The sequence below is a fragment of the Garra rufa genome, chromosome 13 (genome assembly GCF_049309525.1).
Source record: "Garra rufa chromosome 13, GarRuf1.0, whole genome shotgun sequence".
NCBI classification, from domain to species: domain Eukaryota; kingdom Metazoa; phylum Chordata; class Actinopteri; order Cypriniformes; family Cyprinidae; genus Garra; species Garra rufa.
In genome coordinates, this window is record NC_133373.1 from 6,609,596 (window position 1) to 6,631,941 (window position 22,346).

The 22,346-nt window shown below is 36.3% G+C and overlaps 1 protein-coding gene across 2 annotated transcripts in view; it reads right to left on the bottom strand.

The window, feature by feature from the left end:
* Positions 1-22,346, bottom strand: part of ppp1r13bb (protein phosphatase 1, regulatory subunit 13Bb) — a 69,746-nt gene that overhangs the window by 43,155 nt on the left and 4,245 nt on the right. The gene's annotated exons all lie outside the window — the stretch shown is intronic.

Consider the following 22,346-nt stretch of genomic DNA (forward strand, 5'->3'; position numbering starts at 1 on the left):
CATACTGTTTTTAAGAGCTTTACCTCTTAAGAAGTTGCATATGAGAAGATAAAGCACAACAACACAGCACATTGAGTTTGCTGGTGAGATTTGTAGCCCCTCCCCTCAGCTGTAACACACTTAGAGAGGGAGGAGTCTGGGCCTGTCAGCTTGATAGTGATTGACAGGTGTGGTGGGCCAGTTAGTGCTGCTCTAAGTGCAGTGTGACAGAGGAGAGATGGATAGCTGGGTGCAAAATAGAGAGAGAGAGAGAGTGAAAAAGACAGAGAGGAAGATCAAGAGAAGGAGTGATGTAAACATTAGCCTCCTAATGAGGAGATGAGAGCATGACCGTCTGCTGTCTGCTATACGGTAAGTATGGAGTGGAGTAAAAAAAAAAAAAAAAGCATACTTTATGAAACATGTTACTGTGCAGCTTGGCAGAGACTAGAACACAGATTCATTACGTCAACCATCATGTAATCACCCTGACTCCTGACCGGTCACAACAGATGTCTGTGATATGGCCAGTATGACATGCATGATATTTATTGAAATAGACAAAAGGGCATCAGGATTACGTGGCTGGGAAACCTTTATATCTGTTATATAAGTCTAAAGTATCACATTACATGACATAATTCTAAATGAGAAGCAAGCCTGACCTTTGTGTGGTAAAGAGTCTTAAGAGAGAAGCCTGTATGGCCGAGACAACTTGATAAATAGGTGGTTTTTCAGCTATGGGCACTTTTGGCCTTGTGGACTTAAAGTAGTGTTGGAGTAAAAAGTATGTTTGAAAAAGAGTTTACTTTATGGCATTTGTCTGTCGACATGATCCACTGGAATATACACATGCATCATAGAACTGCTCGGCTAGCGACGGCTACCAATAATGCAAGTAATATATTACTGGTAAGTTTTTATAGTAAGGTACCATTTTCAATACATCTCAAATGATGTAGTGCTTTTAATATTACTCTCTAATAGAAATTAATTTTAAATATGTGGAGGCTAATTTCATAGCTTCAAAGCATACATTCTAAATATCCACATTTGTACATTTAGCATAATTTGACAAATATTTACATCTTGAAAACACCACAAATATTCTGCTCACATATATTCACCTTTTTTATTTCCTTCACAAGTCATATCTAAGAAACAGTACTTAATTTATTTTATATAAATAATTGTCACACAATAAACTGTCAAGTTCATTTAGATCATTTAGAAATAGAAAACATCAGGAAAACAATGTTACAAAAGAATTCTTCAAATGTTGTTCTTTTGCACTTTCTATTTAAAGAATACTAAAAAACAGTTCAGTAAGCAAAACAACTACTTTAAACTGAAAGTAAATGTTTACATTTGTTAAAATTATTTAAAAAGAAATGGTAAAAAAAAACGTAATCGTATTTCATAGGGCTTTAAAAAATTGCTGGTAAATGATTTTAATTAATTAAAAATGCTTTTGGATTAATATATTTTTTTAATGTAACCATTAAAACAGAGTCTAGAAAAATTCAAATAAATAATTGGAAATAAAATAGTGATTTTATAGGGTTAGAATGATTTCTTATGATTTCTAATGATTTGACACTGAAGATTAGAGTTGGCATTACAGAAAAGTACATTGAATATACAATACCAGTCAAAAGTTTTTGAACCGTAACATTTATGTTTTTAAAGTCTCTTCAGCTCACCAAGCCAGCATTTATTTGATCCAAAATACAGCAAAAGCAGTAATATTGTGAAACATTTTTACTCTTTAAAATAACTGCTTTCTATTTGAATACATGTTGAAATTTAATTTATTCCTGTGATCAAAGCTAAATTTCCACAATTTTTTAATTTGCTAAGTCTTCAGTGTCAGTGTCAGTTAGGGCTGCAACGATTCGTCGACGTTGTCGATAAAAATCGATAATAGAAATAGTCGACAATGAATTTCATTGTCGATGTTGTCGCCAGACAACCGAGTGAGGCATCTTTCTGCCGAGAGTCGCACATACGCAGCTTATATGCTGAGCGATAACATACAGAAATGGCGGCGTCCAACGCAGCAGCTGCGCGTACCAAAACACGCCCGTTTCACACATACTCCGTCTGCAGTGCGTTTTTTTTCCACACCCATGTTAACGGATTAGAACGTTCACAATGTACGGACTGCAAATGCGTTCTGTGTGAAAGCAAAACGAGTCTGTGCTTCTTCTGCACCGCATACGTAACGCACACGGACTGTAGACGCACTGCAGACTGAGTATGTATGAAACAGGAGTAAAGTTTGGGAGCATTTTAGCCTGCTACGGCGAATTAAAATATTACCTGCATGGTTTGTAAAGCAGTCCTTGCGCATCACGGCAGCACCTCTGTGATGCACGAACATTTAAAGAGAAAGCACGTCGGACAGTTGAATGAAACGGAGTTTGGCTGGCCTCGGTAAGATTTAAATAACATGGAAGCCAATACGTTTTGTTTTGGATATACATTTTTGTTTACTGTTTTATTGCTGCTGATGGTTTACAGGAAGAAAATGTTTACTTGATTTTAATTTATTTTTTCTTATAAAACAAATGTGCCTGTCCATTAAAAAAATTATAGAGTTTCTTAATTTATGCATTTATGTCTGTACTGACCGAGCACTGTGCCTAATTGGTTTTAGACAGGGCATTTTTATTTACTTTTAGTATGAATTGGCCTATCAGTAGCAAAATATGCATTTTTTATTGAAGTACCCCCTTCTTTCTTGTGTTTACTATAATTTTCCACATAATTAAAGCAATCTCATGCTAAATTTGAGAAAAATTGAATAATTATCCGATTAGTCGACTAATCGTTTCAATAGTCGGTGACTAGTCGACTATTAAAATAGTCGTTAGTTGCAGCCCTAGTGTCAGTGTATTTCTGACTACTTTTAATCAAATGAATGCAGTCTTGGTGAACTTATGACTATTAATTCAAAAACATCTTACTTTTGAACCCTAATGTGCATAAATGCCATTTGACAAGCAAAACAAATTAAGCCATTGTGAACTATATTAATATGACCTTCATTCAGCTGACTAAAAGTTAAGACAAAAGTGCCTGAATTCAGTATTAGGTTTTTTACGTCACTGACTTGTCATGGTGAATTTGGAAAGTCAACTAACAGAGCATCACTTAACTTAAATGAAATTTTTCTAAATATTTCTCTACATACCTATCATTGATTTAGTCTCAATGACTGCACTCATATCCTACCCTATTAGTGCAACTTCAAACCCTAAGTGTGTCTGAGATGTACAATTCTTACAAAACCCATGAAAATCCCCTCTTCCACCAAATCATCCTGGAAGGCCAACCCTACATTATTTTCCTTTGAATGGAGGGCAGTTCAAAACACAGGTGTGTGGGAGAAGAAAGAGCTCTTGCGCTGAAGCAAACCTGTCAAATGCAGAAACACCATACTGACATTCTTTTGTGCATAGAGTTGAAAGCAACAATTGGATCAGGTCAGTTTCAATGAACTCTGCATGGAGCAACACAAGGACGGAAATATTTAGGCCGCACACAAGGTTCTTCGAAATACCAAACTGACTCTTTTGTGCATTCACGCAACAATGGATTTTGTGTGGTGCAACACTAGAATGGAAATATGTAGGCCGTGCACAAAGAATGTGTGTGTGAAGGACAAAGAAATGTGCAAACTTAAACTGCAGTGAGAACAAAACACATAAGTGCAAATAGGTCCAAGTGGCCTGCGGGAAAGCTGGATAATCTGAGGAAAGCCCCTCGGAGAAGATTTAGAACATGCAAACACAAATAGGAAACATGGATATTGGGTTCACCAGAAAAAGTCAAACAGGACTACTACTTTAAGTGAGTCTAAACACAACAATTTAAGCCACAAATCCACAAAGGAAATGTCTAAACAATGATTCCTTGCAGGGTTACTCAGCGAATATGCTGAATCCACAGCACAACAAAAAGATATTTTGAGTCTGCTGTCAAGACTCATGTGAAATGACAATAAATACTTGACTATTGCATTTTTCTGAAGGCAAAAACCAACATACTAGCATCTGATTCACAAACAATGGTGCTTACATGCTGCATTTTTTAATCAATTGGTCAGAAATTCTAATGAAGGAGCTTTTGAACTGAATCAGAATGAATGGCTCACTCATTTTAGTGGTTAATTAGTTAATAACTTAACTACTTGCACGTAACAGCGTTACGTAATTTAATTACAAAATAAATGGAATTGTAATTCATCACAGTTACTGAGAAAAATGTGTAATTAAATTACAGTTACTTATCAAAATGTTGCTTTACCTGTTTCTGATGTACACAATGCCTTTCATCGAAAGGCTATTCTGATGCTTTTATTGGTTTTCTTGTTTGAATCTGCAGCACACTAATGGTGGCTGTGCTTCAGGGCTGTCACTAACGATTATTTTGGTAATCGAGTATTCAGTCAATTAATCAAATAATTTTTTTTGTGGTAATATTTTTTTTTTTTACATTTTGCTGTGCAATCTAATCCTTGTTAAATATCGACTAAACAATATTTAATTCAAATATCTACTTAATCTTTAATATTTGGCCATTTCTTTTTACGACAGATTTTGGTAATTGGGTAATCAGTCAATTATTCAGACGATTAATCAAGTAATTATAATTTGATCTCTCAATGAAGACTCGGAAGTTTCAGCAAAGCATAAATGGATTTCCAGCATTAAAAATCGCTTGCAGTATAGCTCTGCTATTAAATTTATTTAAAAATGGTTATTCCTGTACAGATATGATAAGCTGTTCCTCCAACTTGGCTGTTTTTTCAATGTTATTAAGGGAAAGGGTGAAGCTGATTGGTTGGTTCTTGTCACATGACCTGCGTGCGCTTGTGGCATTCTGAAAAGTTGAGATGTATTTATCTCGATGCGGCGCGTCGCACCGTGTGGAAAAAACGGGTGCGTAGCACCGTGTGCGCGTCGCTTCCATTATGACTACATTTGAAATAACGAACTTGAGCGCGCATATGAACAGTGGTGGACGAAGTACACAAATCAAGTACTTGAGTAAAAGTACAGATACGTATAATAGAATATTACTCCAGTAAAAGTAAAAGTACTCCTTTTTCCATTTTACTTGAGTGAAAGTACAAAAGTACTACATTTTTTGTGTACTTAAGTAAAAAAGTACTGACATATTTTGCAATTTTATAAAGGCTATAAATTTATATTAGCATATATATTTTTTATAATCCTACTATAAGCCTTGGGTTTTCCCAAAATAACCACTAGCCTATATGCAGTCCAGATAGATTTTTGTTGTTGATATGGTCTACGTTGACAATGTTCACTGTGAAGCTTACATTGCATTGTAACGTTACCTGAGAGAAAACTGATTTAACCATCTCATTTTCACCAGTAAGAAAAGTGTTTTAAAGCTTGTTATTTTGCGGAACGGCACAGTTATAAATGATATGAGAATAAGGCCTGAAGTTAGGAAGAAAAATGTAATTATATTTTCATAATATTTTTCTTTTTTCTCAAACATTGTCTGTGGTGTAAAAACACCTCTGGCCAAATGTCCCCAGAGGGCATCACTTCCCACTTTGATAATTACTGTAGTTACCATCTGAACATCACATATTTTCTTTTCCCTCAGATGTAATCTGTCTAGGTGGTTGATTATAAATATTTGGACTTCATATCTGAAAATTACCTCAACTTAGCACCAGCAAGCTTGTTAGCTAGACAGTTAGCATCAGCTAACAATATTTACTTATTTTCAGTATGGTTATGAATAAACATTTATTTCTGTATACTAGGCTAGTTGATTCAAACAATATAAAAAAGTATACCGTTAATAAACAATATAAAAACAGACGTCACATAGGGCTAAATGCGTAGCATTTTAATAAAACTGTTGAGGTTACAGCAGCGAGGAATATGAACGTGTAACGTTATGAGTTATTTGATTTAATCTGTGTTAATGTTTCGTTTTTTTACCTAAAAAGAGACGATGTTGATGTGTCTGCATTTAATCATTTCAGCGGGCTTAAATACATCACCCTTTACAGCAGATTTAGTTCGCAAACAACTGACAATTGCAATAATTAATCCTAAAACTCGACATTATATCTTACTTTTCGCAGCATCAGTCGCGCGCGCTCACAATCTCCCGGTTCTTATTTGTGAATTCAGATGACTGGAGACTCGCTCTAAACGGCTCATTTGAATCAGTGAGTTTGAACAGCTGCAATTGGAATGAATGAATCGCTTGTGGCGATTTGCGAACCGATTGAAAAGAATCAGTTTGTTCATTAATCAGACACTGCTTCTGCGTCTCGGAGCACGTAATATATTATAAGGAGTAACGACATGTTTTATTAAATGTAGTGGAGTAAAAAGTACGATATTATGCTTTGGAATGTAGTGAAGTAAAAGTAAAAGTTACTCAAAATAAAACTACTCCAGTAAAGTACAGATACTTGAAAAATGTACTTAAGTACAGTAACGAATTACAACTACTTCGTTACTGTCCACCACTGCATATGAACAGCCCCTAATGGAATAATCTCCCGATCAAACTCTGCTTCCCAAAAGCTATAAACTGACTCAAGAACCCAGTTAAGGTACAAAAATCTATTCAACAAAAATAGTGATGCAGTGAAGTCTTTTTTTCGCTCAGCCAAGTCTTCTCTGTTGCTGTGTGTAGCAGCCTGTGTCTGTCACCTCTTTTACCCCCCACCCCCCGACTCCTGAATGTCACCCACTCACTCATGCGGCCATACACTACTGCGGTCTCATGAGGAAACACAGCTTTTTGATATAAAGTTTTTCTTGTTCCCGAATACAAATATTTTTTGAAGTATTTGTTCGAAATAAGTATTCGTAAAAAACACACTATTTGTGCCTTTCCGAATACCGTATTCGGGTTCGGCTCCACCCCTAATACAGATAAAGTATATTAGTCAGGAAAAATAGGAGAGAAAGGGTGCAAGTGCTGCAAAAACAATTCTGTAGAAAACACCTGTCAGCAATGAGTTGGCATTACAAAAGCTTGTGTGTGAGAGAGAGAAACACACTTTTGTTCAGCTTATTTAAAAATTCACCATGCCTGACAGATAACGTAAGCTTTGTCATTATGTCAAGGTCTCAAGCAGTGCAGAGAAGCACAAGAGACAAACACGCAGGGTCGCGCTTTTGCATTCAGCATACGCACCGTCACTGCATCAAACAGAATGACAAGTTTATCCGAGCACCGGCACCGACCGCAGACAACTTGTGCTGAAGTTACATACCCAGAGTGTTAGATAAAGTCTTAACGAGTTAAACTATATATATATATATCTCATGAGAGAGAGAAATGATAAGGAGTTTAGTATAATAAAAGTGTGGATCATTCATGGTGAGTGTTCGGAGGTTTATTGTTTGTTCTTCTAATTTCTACGCTCCACTGATCTAAAGCAATGCCAATAAGATTGTGTTTTAAAACAATTTGTTGTTAGGAGGATGAAAACAATTAAAGTGGTTTTCTAAATCTTTCATTGAATGAAATGGATGGAGAAGCAATGACAAAGGAAACACAAGTCTGGCTCAGGATTCTGCATAACACAGCAGATTTCTGTAGAATTTGAATGGACATGGACCCTGTTCCACTGTCTATTCATTATTTCCCTGGTAAAATACAGACAATAGTGCAGCACTCACAGTGAAACACATTTAACCACATTTAAATACCATTCCTCAATTAACTTACAATTAGCTTGGAAAGTGATAAAAGATAGACATGGGGAAAAGGATATGAATTTCTGGATGCAAAGCACAAAAGAGGCAGAATAAGGAGAACTAGGTTAGAAGTATGCAAACTGAAAACCTCAGTACAGCCATGTTTTAAGTTTGAAGTAAAAAACAGATTGAAATCCAATAGGACTGAAATCATGTCATACGGTTTTCTAGCGAAAATAATCAGTGGAGTTTTGATCTTTCCTGCTAAGTGATAGGATCTGTTATCCAAGAAAGATCAACAGAGGTGCAGAAATCCCCATCTTATTCACTGCAAAAAAAAGAGCATCAGTTTTTGGCGGCTGACTGTGTGACACACAAAAGAAAGTTCAAGTATTTTGTCCTCACACCAGCTCAGGTTTCTGTTTTTCAACTGAGGACGAAAAAAAAAAGAAGTTGTCTACTTCTCGATCTCTTACTGCTTTCACAGGATTACGTCTACTCTAAATTCTGTGCCCGTTCGCACCTCATTGAAAACAAATGCTGTCCTAGAAGGTAACTTTTTCAGAGCTAGTTGCAGTGATATACCTCCCTTCTCATCTTATGCTGTCTGTCTGCCCATGAGAAAAGCTTCCTCACCTGCTAGAAAGCAGAAGTGTGAGAGAAATGCATAACAATACCAAGGTACTGAACAGGCACATCAAGTAAAAGTCTGTTAAATTAATAAAATATTCATTAATTTACAGAAATACACTTACTTAATTATGCTTAAAGGGATAGTTCACCCAAAATGAAAATTCTGTCATAAATGACTCATCCTCATGTCGTTTCAAACCTGTAAGACCTTCGTTCATCTTGGGAACACAAGTTAAGATATTTTTGATAAAATCCTAGAGCTTTCTGACCCTGCATAGACAACAACGCAACTACCAAGTTTACCAATTTAACAATTTCTTACGCTTTGTGTCAGTCCATGCGCAGTCACAAGAATATTATGATGTACGCATGAGAGAATAAAGTCGATATTTTGAGGTCCTAACATTACGGTTGAACCACTGATGTCACATGGACTATTTCCATTTCCATGTCTTTACTACCTTTCTGGCAGGGCTCTAGAGTGCGACCAATTTGGTCGCATGTGCGACCTAATTTCTCAATGGTGCGACTAAAAAAAAAATCAAAGGTTGCACCGGTGCGACCAGCCGTTCGAGGGGGAAAAAAACGAAACTCCGTCACTCTTAAAGTCTCCTTGTTGCTCAACAACAGACACACATTAGACCCATATCGTGGTCTAAACCATTCAGAGATAAAGGACGGAAACATAGAATACTGATATTTAAAATTATTAAAAAAATGAAAAGATACTTTAAGGCGAGACAATGCAGGTGAATAGGATAAAAAAATTAACTAATAGTTATTGCCTTACTTACCCAGTTGATTGATTACTTTGATAATTGGAAACTTTTTTTTATTACAAGTTTTCTAAAATGTTAGGTTTAAATATGCAAATGATGCATTATTTAATGCAATATGTGCAAATTTGCATACATTTCTAGTACAAAAATCTAAACACTGGATGAAGTCAGTTTCAAAATTCTTGTTTAATTTTTTTGACATATTAGAGTCAAACGTTTTTACAGAGGGAATTTTGGGTATCTCATTTCGTCAGGACATAATTGAGAAAAAAATTAAAATAAAAAATAATATATATATATATATATATATATATATATATATATATATATATATATTTGCTTGATTTTATACAATATTGCATTAATCAAAAAATTGTAAAAAAAAAAAATTATATATATTATATATTATATATATATTATTATTATTATTATTTTATTTTATTTATTTTTTTTACAATTTTTTGATTAATGCAATATATATATATATATATATATATATATATAAATGTAAAGGTTGGTGTGTGTAAGTGTTACTGAAGTGGAGATTTATGGCTCAGTGTAGAAGAAAAAATTCATTTTGAGAAAACGGCCTTTAAAAATATTGTAATTGAAATCTATTGACACAAATAGATTAAGTGCTATAAAAGAAACACTTAACAGTATTTTTTAGATGTTTTCTTTCCACTAGTCAAAAACAGCATTTTTGCCTGCAGTGTCTCCCCTTAAATGTGAAATTAAAACTCAGAGGGTGGCAGCAAGTCACTATTAAGTGAGTCACTGCGATTGGACCAGATCATTTAAACGGTTAATTCATTCAGAAACAAAACACCAGCAGTTGCTCAGGGAAACAAAACAGTGATGTGGCTATGTTTGGAATGATTTTTGTTGACGAAATAAAGCAAGAACAGGAAATATGGTGCCTAAAACATAAGTCTCTTAATATGAATATATTGCACACCCCTTTTCAGAAAGCTATTGGATTTCATCAAAAATATCTTCATTTGTGTTCCGAAGATGAACGACAGTCTTACGGGTTTGGAACGACAATTGAACGAGAGTGAATAATTAAAGGTGCCATAGAATGGAAAACTGAATTTACCTTGGCATAGTTAAATAATAACAGCTCAGTACATGGACATGACATACCATGAGTCTCAAACACCATCGTTTCCTCCTTCTTATATAAACCTAGTATTTGCAAAAGACCACCGAAAAATAGGTAAATTCCAACATAACACCGACTGTTACGAAACAGTCGGTGTTACAGCCGAGATCGTTAATAGTTACGCCTCCAACATTTGCATCGCCCAATCATCGGTAACGTCAGCACATCGTTTAAACAAGGCAAGCCACAGAAGGGACACGGTTAGCTTAATGCTAGCGCTAGCCTGTTACATTGCAATACATAGGATTTCACTTACCACATAAACAGAGAGATGCCTGCGCTGATGATGGTGAATGACGGAGAAATAACTGCCTGATGATGGCGAATGATTTACAGATCTGGAGAATCACTGACGAGCAGCTCAACTTGTGTGGTAAGTACTTGTGTCTCTGCATTGTAACTTTACACAGAGCACATGCGATCACAGTAATCAGACTAAACTGTCCGCAACTCAAAACGGCAGATTCAACAAACCGCATATTAAAAGCGGCTAGAGCTCCTAATTAAATATATATTTTTATCCATGTGCGAGCTATTGAGCTCTGTGAAACAGCCAATCAGAGCAGAGCTCATTAATATTCATGAAGCTTCCAAATAAGGCAAAAACAGAGCCTTTTATTCTAGGGGCAAATCCTTGGGTTGTAAATGGACCTGTAACCATTTCTGGAGATTTTTTGCCCTTTCCTATGCCACATACCTTCTATGTAGATATCAGAGAACAATTTTAAATATTCTCTCAATGCATTCTATGGCACCTTTAATGAAAGAATGTTCATTTTTGGGTGAACATTCCTTTAGGTACGTGTTAATACCCAATCAGAGAAATGACAACATTGTTTTGTCACATACCACACCATGCTTAATTTGGTGGAAAAAAAAACCCAAAACATAATTTTTTTTCAAAGTATTAGTATATAATATAATACACAGAAATCTTATTGGTGGCACCAAATGACCAAAACCTTAAAATCACAGAAATGTGGCGAGAGATGCACCAAGGTACATTTGAGGTTGTTTCAAGTTAGAAATATAAATATAGACCATCATAACCACTAAATATAAACATTTTTACGCATAGCGCATCAACTTTTAAGCTATAGGCGACATCTAAACTACCTTCAAACCATTCATCGGCGAGTATCTGTTAGAACCAAGTCTTGCAACATTATCACCAGCTGCCTTCTTGCATTTGTGTAATGGAGAGATCTGCTTGAGCAAGCATCCAGCCTACTGCTTTCAAATCTCATATAGAAAGTCTTCAAATGTTGAATCCCAAAGCTGATTTCAGTTGAAATACTCAAGCGGGTCAAAAACATCACAACACTGCAGCACTCCAGCAAATAAAGCGGAAACCTGCACGTCACAGTCCATAATCTGATTCGCCTGAAAAGTTAATAAACGTTACCTTGGAAAACCGAATTCTTCCTTTCAGCACAGGAAGAGGACATATATAATTCAGATGTCCAGGCAGTCAACTCTTACTTGATTAATCTGAACAATGAAAATGAATAATGGCCGCTTCTGCCAGCATAGATGAGAACATCTAAATCCCCAAATCTTTGCAGGGCCCACGACTCCCCTCCCCTGTTGCTACCTTAATATTTCCAATCAGATCCATAATGCTAAAGCAATTCTATTAAGGGCAATATGACAAAGCCTAGCGGACAGAGATGGAGAGCACAAACCAATGACTGTCTTGGCACAGAGTGTATGCCACCATGCAAGAGATTGGTTACTTTTTGGCAGAAGCACTAGACTACATTTTTATGATTAGAGTTATAGTCTCATTGAAAGGCTGTACTATATGTACTATACAATACTGTCAGCAACAATTTTGGATTAATAAAGAAAGTAGCTCATATGGTCGTCACTTGAGAAGAATTATCGTAAAATTCTCACTAAATGAACACAGACAATTCAACGTGAAATGTTACTAGCACTAACTACGTGTGATGACGATTACATGAAAACACCAAAATGATTTTGCCGTCCAGCCGTATTTGAGAGGCACAGGTTAGTATCAACACTCTCCCCCTCTCATCTCTAAGCAGGACATCTATTTGCATCACCTTTCCCCACTTAGATGCAGTCCGTCTTCTTCTGGCCTCTCTCTTCAGCTGTCGGGCATGCTCCTTGCTCCAGGTTTTGTCTCCAGGTTTGATAGACAAGCTGACCAGGCCTCGGAGAACAATAGTCACAAACTTCTTCATGTCGCAAGAATCGCTCGTAGCGTTACAGCAAACACATCCTTTGAATGTGTCTCGTTCAAACCCACTCAGCAACAGTAGCAGGCAAGGGTTCCCTGCAGCGAAAAGCCTTCAGTAGTCACGCTAGCTGTGTGACTGCTGAGAGCAAGAGAGCGTGTGAGTGAGAGAAAAGGAAAAATCAGAGGAAGACGACGGAGGGAGGGTGCTTCTCTCATCAGAATTGTGAAGGGTGCGTCACCAGGTCCCCTCCAGAATAAGGCTCCCTCGAGAAAGCGGATGGCTGCACCCCAGACCGGAGCGGAGGTGGCTGATGGGTGCGTGCCGTAGAGGATGAGACAAAGATCAGACTAGGATACTCAATGCATTAAGAGAGTTACGGGGGTTTATTATCATGACCTGTAAAATCTGTGAGTGTGAGATGTTACAAATCAACTCAGAACACAGATATTCCCAATTTGATCAAGTTTAAGACAATTTTTCTGCAAGAAAAAATGTAATGCTTCACAAAATTGTATCATTGGTCTGTCGGTCTCAAATATGAAATAAGTAGTGGTTGTGTATTATTGATGCTGCCATGTTAAAAGGCCATGAAAAGATGGAGGAGTTGAAACATTAAGATAAAAATAATGGAAATGAAAGAAGAGACATTTTAATAATTCATCCTTAAGTGGATTTTAGTACCTGGAATTATCCTCTTTTGAGAATAAAATCTATGAAACTCAAAAGCCGTATGAAGCCATCAAGAGACAGACCTGAAAGGGAATATTCCACCCAGTAATGAAATTTCTGTCATTAGTTACTCACCCTCATGATGTTCCAAACCCGTAAGACCTTCATTCATCTTCAGAACATAAATGAAGATATTTTTGATGAAATCCGAGAGCTTTCTGACCCTGCATAGACAGCAATGGAACTACCAAGTTTGTAGGGATAGTTCACCCAAAAATAAAAATTTGATGTTATCTTCTTACCCCCAGGGCATCATAGATGTAGGTGACTTTTTTTCTTCAGTAAAACACAAACAAAGATTTTTAACTCAAACTGTTGCAGTCTGTCAGTCATATAATGGCAGTCAATGGGCTCCACGGCCAATTTTTTTGAGAGTCAAAAAAAAAACATACGCAGACAAAACCAAATTAAACCCTGTGGCTTGTGACGATACTTTGAGGTTTTTAAGACACCAAACAATTGGTTTGTGCAAGAAACTGAACAGTATTTATATAATTTATCAGGCTCAAAAGTTGGGAATCGGTGAAAAGTCAACACTCCCGGATGAGCTGCGCAAACAAACGTAATCTTTTAGTTTTTAATTGGTTGCAACAATCAGGATAAGTACTGTTCAGTTTCTTGGACAGACCAATTGTTTAGGACCTCAAGGTATCATCACAAGCCGCAGGGTGTAATTTGGTTTTGTCCGTGTATGTTTTTTTTTACTCTCAAAGCCGTGGATCCTATTGACTGCCATTATATGACTTAAAAATTAGTTCAAAATCTTTGTTTGTGTTCTACTGAAGAAACAAAGACACATCTTGGATGCCCTGGAGGTAAGCAGATAAACACAAAATTTTCATTTTTGGGTGAATTATCCTTTTACGATGGAAATAAGATCCAGATCCTCAATCACGTTGTGATCTATTCTGTTGTGCAGCGCTCAAAATTGTGAACAACATAAGCCAGTTCCACCATAAAATAACCTCAGAATATTTTTTAAACTGGTTCATTTAAAAGATCTACCCAAAAGAACCTTTTTGTGGAAACGAATCAGACATCTAATCACAATTAGCGAGTAAGAGGCTAATTAATGGGTGCATCTCAAACGGAGATGAGGACTATTTTATCAATGTCCTTATTACCTTTCTGGTCCTTGAATATGGCAGTGCCATAGCTGTTTATGTAGGGTCAGAAAGCTGACGGATTTCATCCAAAATATCTTAATTTGTGTTCTGAAGATGAACGAAAGTCTTACGGGTTTGGAAATACATGAGGGTGAGAAATTATTGATAGATTATTTATTTTGGGTGAACTATCCCTTTAAAAAGATTGGCTTCACATTATTTTTACACTCAGTGAAATACACACAATAAAATAAACTTCAATCTGCTTTAAAGGAATGGTCTTCATTGATTTTTTTTCTCCATAGAATAAACATCAGTGGGACTTTTTGGACCCCATTGACTTTAATTGGATGGACACAAATGGTTTTCAAAATGTCTTTTAAGTTCATAAAGATTTGGAACAACATGAGGGTAAGTAAATGATGACCGAATGTTCATTTTTAGGTGAACTGCTCCTTTAAGAACCATCCGCTCTTAAGGTTTATTAAAAAATTCATTTGTCTGCATGTGAATGTTTAATATGACCTTTACAATGTTCAGTAATCTGAATGCTCTCTCAAAAGAAAAAGAAAAAAGTGGACAATGCATAATGTATAATGACATGACATCATTCACTATCGCTGGCGGCATGAACAAGAATATGGCTGCAAATTTATGCCATAAAATTATAAATGTTGATCATTTCACTTTATGTTGTAGTTGTGTTTATACGTTTAATTTTCACAGACCTTACATTAAAATACCTCTTCTGTGTGGGGGACTCTCAGTATGACATCATCAGTGTTACTATATTCGCTGCAAAAATATTACATAGAAAATCATGTAACATGAGACCTAAATGGAGTGCTGTAATCAAGGACTAAAATCCTTGACATCAATGATGTCATGCTATGAGACTCCAGGTAACTATAAAAATCCTTCACTGTAGCTACAACCCTAAACAGAATAAAAAACTGTTTTGGTTTCAGTTCCAGTAAATACAGACTGCAATTATGATGTTACTACAAGACCAAAAGCTGAAATACCAAGTGCTTCCATGAAAATAAGGTCTAGATCATGCCTGCAGGCCTACTTATACTTAAATAATTCAAGTTTATTTTAAATTATGTAATTAATGTAAGTGTATTGTCTGGTGCATATCTTAACATAGAAAAAAAAGAGATTTCATTTTATGCAAAAGGAAATGGGTTTCACAAGGGCTTTAAGAAAGTTAGCCTCTCTAGAGAAAGTGCTTGATAAATCATAGGCAGTTTTTTTTCCAAGAGGTTTTAAGTGAACTGTCTCTCTCATACCTAGCTCCTTAGTCCTCCCAGACTGAAACCCCTTGTGACGGTCACCATTCATATTTGAGAAGCTCCTCTATGCAAAGGATGACAGTTAAGCAGGAAGCATTAAGGAAAGTGAATGAATTTGTAATGAGCTCAATGGCAAGAAAAAAAAGGATGACATGAAACAGCAACAACAGCTTTTGAATAATTACAGACTGATTGTTTTATCTTGTTTTTAAGGCCAGACCTTTGTCAAGCTCCACACTGCACGTCAGAAATGTTTTAAATATTAATCAAATCCAGTCATAAATAAACGTAATCAGTGCAAGCTGTCTGTACCTATAATGTTTGTAATATTTGCACTTCAAACCACTGCAAAATCAAACATAACACATATTCTAACAGGCCTAAGCACCTGTAGCCATTGTAAAGATAGCACTGAAATAAGCTGATATAAGAAGCACTGTTTCATTTTCTAGCATACCAGTCTATATCAGCTGAAATAAAATCAAATATATAAACTATATTAAAAAATGAAAGGGGTAGTTCACACAAAAATTAAATTATGTCTTTAATTACTCACCCTCATGTCGTTACAAACCCGTAAGACTTTCATCTTAGTTGCGTTGCTGTCTATGCAGGGTCAGAAAGCTCTTGGATTTCTTTAAAAAATCTTTTAATTTGTGTTCCGAAGATGAACAAAGGTCTTACAGGTTTGGAACAACACTGGGGAAGGTACAGAATTTCCATTTTTGGGTGAACCATCCCTTTAAACAAAAAGTAGAAATAATTCCCTGGCCACTAATTGAAATAAAACAGGTTTAAGTTGACTATAAACTGACTAAAAGCGACAAAAAAAACCAAAAAAAACTATAAACTGAAAAATAACGCTACACAGAAATATTTTAAATTAATACTAAATGACAAAAGCACAAAAAAAAATACCTAAAGTAAACTTGAACTTAAAAACCTAAAAAATAAAAGCTAATTTAAAATATTTATAATTACTACAATAGTATAAATATCAATGACATGTGTGACCCTTAAGTAGCACAGATATATTTGTAGCAATAGCCAAAAATACATTGTATGGGTCGACTCAAAATTATCCATTTTTCTTTTATGCCAAAAATCATTAGGATATTAAGTAAAGATTATGTTTCATACAGATATTTTGTAAATTTCCTACCGTAAATATATCAAAACTTAATTTTTTATTAGTAATAGGCATTGCTAAGAACTTCATTTGGACAACTTTAAAGGTGATTTTCTCACATTTTTTTTTTCACCTTCAGATTCTGGATTTTCAAATAGTTGTATCTCAGCCAAATATTGTCCTATTCTAACAAACCATACATCAATGGAAAGCCATACGTATAATTAATTTCACATTAACCCTTATGACTGGTTTTGTGGTCTAGGGTCACATATACGTGTAACAGCAACTGCAGAAATTTCTGGAAACCAGAAGCTGATCATAAACACCAGGCTAAAAGAAACCAGCAAAAGGCCAAGTACAATTTATTATATTCAATTCAATAAATGAATACAAAATTAAACAATTTTTTTTCCATGGCCTGAAATTAAAAAGTATTTTTGACTGCCATTTTTCTTCAAATAAATTAAATTAAAAAAAAAATGCATTAGAACAAATACTTACACAACTTAGAAGAAAGGCTCATTTGATTGTGACATCTCATAACTCAAAACATTAGGGTAAGTGCACAGCTTCTAGCATTTCTAAAGCATACCACACATGATTCTGGGGGTCATTTATGCTCTCAGCTCACACTTGACTTTCAAAAAATAAAGTGAAAAGCTACAGCCACAAGAGGGAGAGAAAGATGAGGTTGTATCTAGTTCAAATTGCCCCAACAACAGCGTGTTAGCAGCTCAATACACTGGTCTTCATTGGCTGCCTGAGTCACACGCACAGAGAGGATGAGATGAGATGAGAAGGGCACGCTCTCTCGCTGACTGAGGCTGTGACACTGATGCCATTACAGAGCTGCGGGGCAACCCGACATGCAGGGTAACCTCACATTTCTGACAACACATTCAAGTGCCACTAAAATGAAAGCTTATTGGTTGAGAACAGTTCCGATGTTTGATCAGCATTGGCTAATCTAGCTCAAGGAAAATCTAGATATATAAACACGAATGTGTCCTCATGTCCCAACAAAAAGTGTCAAAACAATTCTAAGAGCTTCTATAAACCCCTAAAGTGGCTGTGAACAAGAGCAGATTTAATAAGACACTATATATTAGGGCTGCAACGATTCATCGACATTGTCGACAAAAATCGATAATAGAAATAGTCGACAATGAATTTCATTGTCGATGTTGTCGCCAGACATGTTTTTTCCGACCGAGTGAGGCATCTCTCTGCCGAGAGTCGCACATGCGCATTAGCTTCTATGCTGAGCGATAACATACAGAAATGGCGGCGTCCATGGCAGCAGCTGCGCGTACCAAAACACGCCCGTTTCACACATATTCCGTCTGCAGTGCGTATGCGCTGCGTATTTTTTCTGCACCCATGTCGGATTAGCGTTCACAACGCACGAACTGCAAACGCGTTCTGTGTGAAAGCAAAACGAGTTCGTGCTGCTTCTGCACAGCATACGTAACGTACACGGACTGCAGACTGAGTATGTGTGAAACAGGCGTAAAGTTTGGGAGCATTTTAGCCTGCTACGGCGAATAAAAACCTGTCCTGCATGGTTTGCAAAGCAGTCCTTGCGCATCACGGCAGCACCTCGGTGATGCACGAACATTTAAAGAGAAAGCACGTCGGACAGTTGAATGAAACGGAGTTTGGCTCGCCTCGGTAAGATTTAAATAACATGGAAGCCAATACGTTTTGTTTTGGATGTACATTTTTGTTTACTGTTTTATTGCTGCTAATGTGCCTGCCCCTGGTTTACAGGAAGAAAATGTTTGATTTTAATTTATTTTTTCTTATAAAACAAATGTGCCTGTCCTTTAAAAAAATGATAGTTTCTTTATTTATGCATTTATGTCTATACTGACCGAGCACTGTGCCTAATTGGTTTTAGACAGGGCATTTTTATTTACTTTCGTATGAATCGGCCTATCAGCAGCAAAGTTCAATAAAATATGCATTTTTCATTGAAGTACCCCCTTCTTTCTTGTTTACTATCATTTTCCACATAATTAAAACAATCTCATGCTAAATTTTAGAAAAATTAAATAATCATCCGATTAGTCGACTAATCGTTTCAATAGTCGGTGACTAGTCGACTATTAAAATAGTCGTTAGTTGCAGCCCTACTATATATCAGGATGAATTACTGTTGAAGAAAACTACCAGATACTAGAACACAAAACTAAACATCAAAAAGTAACTAGTTGGTGATAAACTGACCATTCAAGTCTTCAATTTTGTAACTTGCAGGCAACACATTATTCACATTCATAATAATGACCCAGAATTCATTTGGAAACTCAGTACAAAGTTAAAAGAAACTGAACAGCTGCAGTAAATGAGAATGCAGAGGGGCATCATGATCAATGCACCCTAATTAAAGCAGACACCTACTGTGTGAAACACTCCAGATTAGATGTCAAACCCCCAGTAAACACAAATCCGGGACATGTGCGTACAAACACGTGCAGAGAGCCACAAGGCAGAACGGCAGATTGAGGAACAGTTCATCAGTCCAATGCTTTGAATTCATAGTGAGTAGAGCACCGAGGTGACATGCTATGAATCTTTCTCCTAAGCTATCTAGCAGAGCAGACACAGTGGGTTCAGACGAGGTTTGTCCATGGACAACAAGGCTGTCAATTCAAATAGAAAAACTTACTTCTAAAACAAGTCCATGAGCTTGCGGTTTTTTCAGCCGGCAATACACTCTTAAAAATAAAGGTGCTTTAAAAGGTTCTTCAAGCGATGCCATAGAAGAACCATTTTTGGTTTCAGAGAACCATTCAGTCAAAAGTTCTCTTTCTTACCTTTTTACAATCTGAAGAACCTTCTTTTGCCACAAAGAACCTTTTGTGAAACAGAAAGGTTCTTCAGATGTTAAAGGTTCTTTATGGAACCATTTAGACAAAAAAGGTTCTTCTATTGCATCGTGAAGAACCTTTATTTTCAAGAGTGTATTTTTAACTTTAAAAAACGTGTCTTGAGATGCCTGTTCAGTTGCATTACATTAACAACCTTATGACATAATGCTGATTAGTATGTAAAACCGATCATTAGTTTAGGCTTGAAAGTCATGCTGTTTCATACATATCTGAATGTTCATGAACTTCTCATCTGTTAATAATGTTTGCTAAATGAAACTTATGTAAATACTGTATGAGTAAATTCAGAGTTATGTGCCTGTAAAATAGACCTTTATGAAAAGTCTCTTTTACTATTAAACTTACTATTATTAGTATTTAATTTTAAAAAGGTCATCGGATGCAAAATTCACTTTTACATGTTGTTTGAACATAAATGTGTGTTGGCAGTGTATGTACACATCCACCCTATAAGAATAAAAATCCACCCAGGGGTTTTTTTTTTTTTTTTTTTTCCCCTTTCTCAAATCAAGCTATTCTCAGATTCTTGGCTGTGTGACATCACACAGACCAAGGCCACCCTTTTGATTGTTGATTGACACTGCCATCTTATCTTAGACACACTCTGAGTGAGCTGTGAACTGTTCGCAACTGTTTGGATGCCTGAGCAGACAAGAATGTCTCGAGAAGTCCACTTCCAGATCCAAAATTGTCATCCAAGATGTTTGTGACTTTCTTTCTTGCATGTTTCTATGTTTCTTGCATTATCTCCATTTCTTCCATTATCTCCATATAATGGATGTCAATGATGCCCCCAAGTTTGAACTTCCAAAATGCAGTTTAAATGCAGCTTCAAATGGCTCTAAACACAATGTGAACAAGCAAAGTAGATCAAACACTCTTTACAAAAAAAGGTAAAACAGCGATGCAGGACGATTTTGATGTTAAAGAAGAAAACGGGACGGGATACGGGTAGTTTTTTGACATACCCTAACTGTATTGACCATATTGAACTGGGGTTTATGCAGACTTAGACAAGATGAGCATTTGAGGTTAAAAAATATATAAATTGTCAGTTTGTTTCGAAAATGACTTGTCATTTTGCTAGATAAGACCATTCTTCATCAGCTGGGGTCATTTAGAGGCATTTGAAGGTATATTTAAACTGCATTTTGGAAGTTCAAACTTGGGGGAACCACTGAAATCCATTATATGGAGATAATTCCTGAAATGTTTTCCTCAAGAAACATGATTTCTTTTCAACTGAAGAAAGAAAGACATGAACATCTTGGATGACAAGGGGCTGAGTAAATTACCTGTACACTTTTGTTCTGGAAGTGGACGTCTCCTTTAAGCGATTTGGGTGTTTTGTTGTTTGATGCAATAATGAACATATAAGTCATCGTTTACTCCCAACATCTGAGCAACTAAAGACATTAAGGATTAAAAGAGGATTTAATTTTTGAAGGGAATGCGCCCAATGATCTACCTAAATGCATCTATGTTTGTGCGAATCATTCGTGATCCAGCTTTACGTACAGAATAAGTGTGTATAAAGGTTTTTTTATTAATCTTTGCAAAGCGCCTTTCCTAATAATGTGCTAGTTAGCAAGTTCCACAGCTAAATGTGGCTAAAGTTTACAGTCTCAGAGAGAATCGCTCATCACCCTACAGAAAAGAGGGTCAGGGTGAGCAGAGCTCATTCGCATTTAAAGGGACATGCAGCAAAATGGCTCGCTGTGAACAGAGCTATTTTTGACAATGTGGAAAAAAAAGTGTTGCTTCACACTTCCATTGAGAAATTTTAATCAAAGTATGTTATAGACTATTATTAAGACCCTAAAAAACTGGTGGAAAATGGGCATCCAATTCCAATGCCCCCTTTAATAGTGAGAAACGGACCTTAAAATAAATACTGATATCTTTAAAGATTAAACGAAATCTACCAGTGAACACTGGCAAGTACCTTTCATAATGAACGAGTCATTGAATCACTCATTCATATGATTCATTCAAATCAGCTGACTCGTTCAGAAATGAAGCGTGACTGTCTTGATGAATGGTCCATTGAATCATCAACAAAACGGTAGATTCAATCAGTAACAAAACAGAGATGTACAATAATTCTACTTTGCTTTGTTAGGAACTATTTTCACATGCACAGACAAATTCTGCTCACACATTATTAAAACATTTGCAATATTATCACAGACTATATCACACACCCCTAATTGACAGCAAAATCAATGAGCACTATTAAGTGCTACTGATCTGCACTCCATCTCTGAAATATCCCTCTACCAAACCTTATATCATTGAAAGCATCAGAGCTGCTGTGTGTGTTCGCTATATTGCTTTATTAATATCTAGCACTGCGCTGATGTATCAGAGCTTGCTAAATTTACCCACAGGAGTTATTAACTGGTGTGGCAGGCACAGGGAGTAAACAAACTCATCACTTATCCACAAGGCCAACCAGCACTCTGCCTGCTCTCGTAGACAATCCATAGAGACTTTGGCGCAGGTTCTGAATGCATCAATGACCCTGTTTTCTAGCGTATGGTGCTCTTCAGTAAACAGTAGACAAATTAAGCGCTTTATTATATACACCACAGGAGCGTTTGGGGATGCGTCTCTTGAGTCGGTGTGTCTTTGACCTCTACTGAGGTTTGATGAAGTATGCTCTTAGATCTTCTCATCTCCTCAGATTCTTGGCTTACACATTGCTCTAGTTCT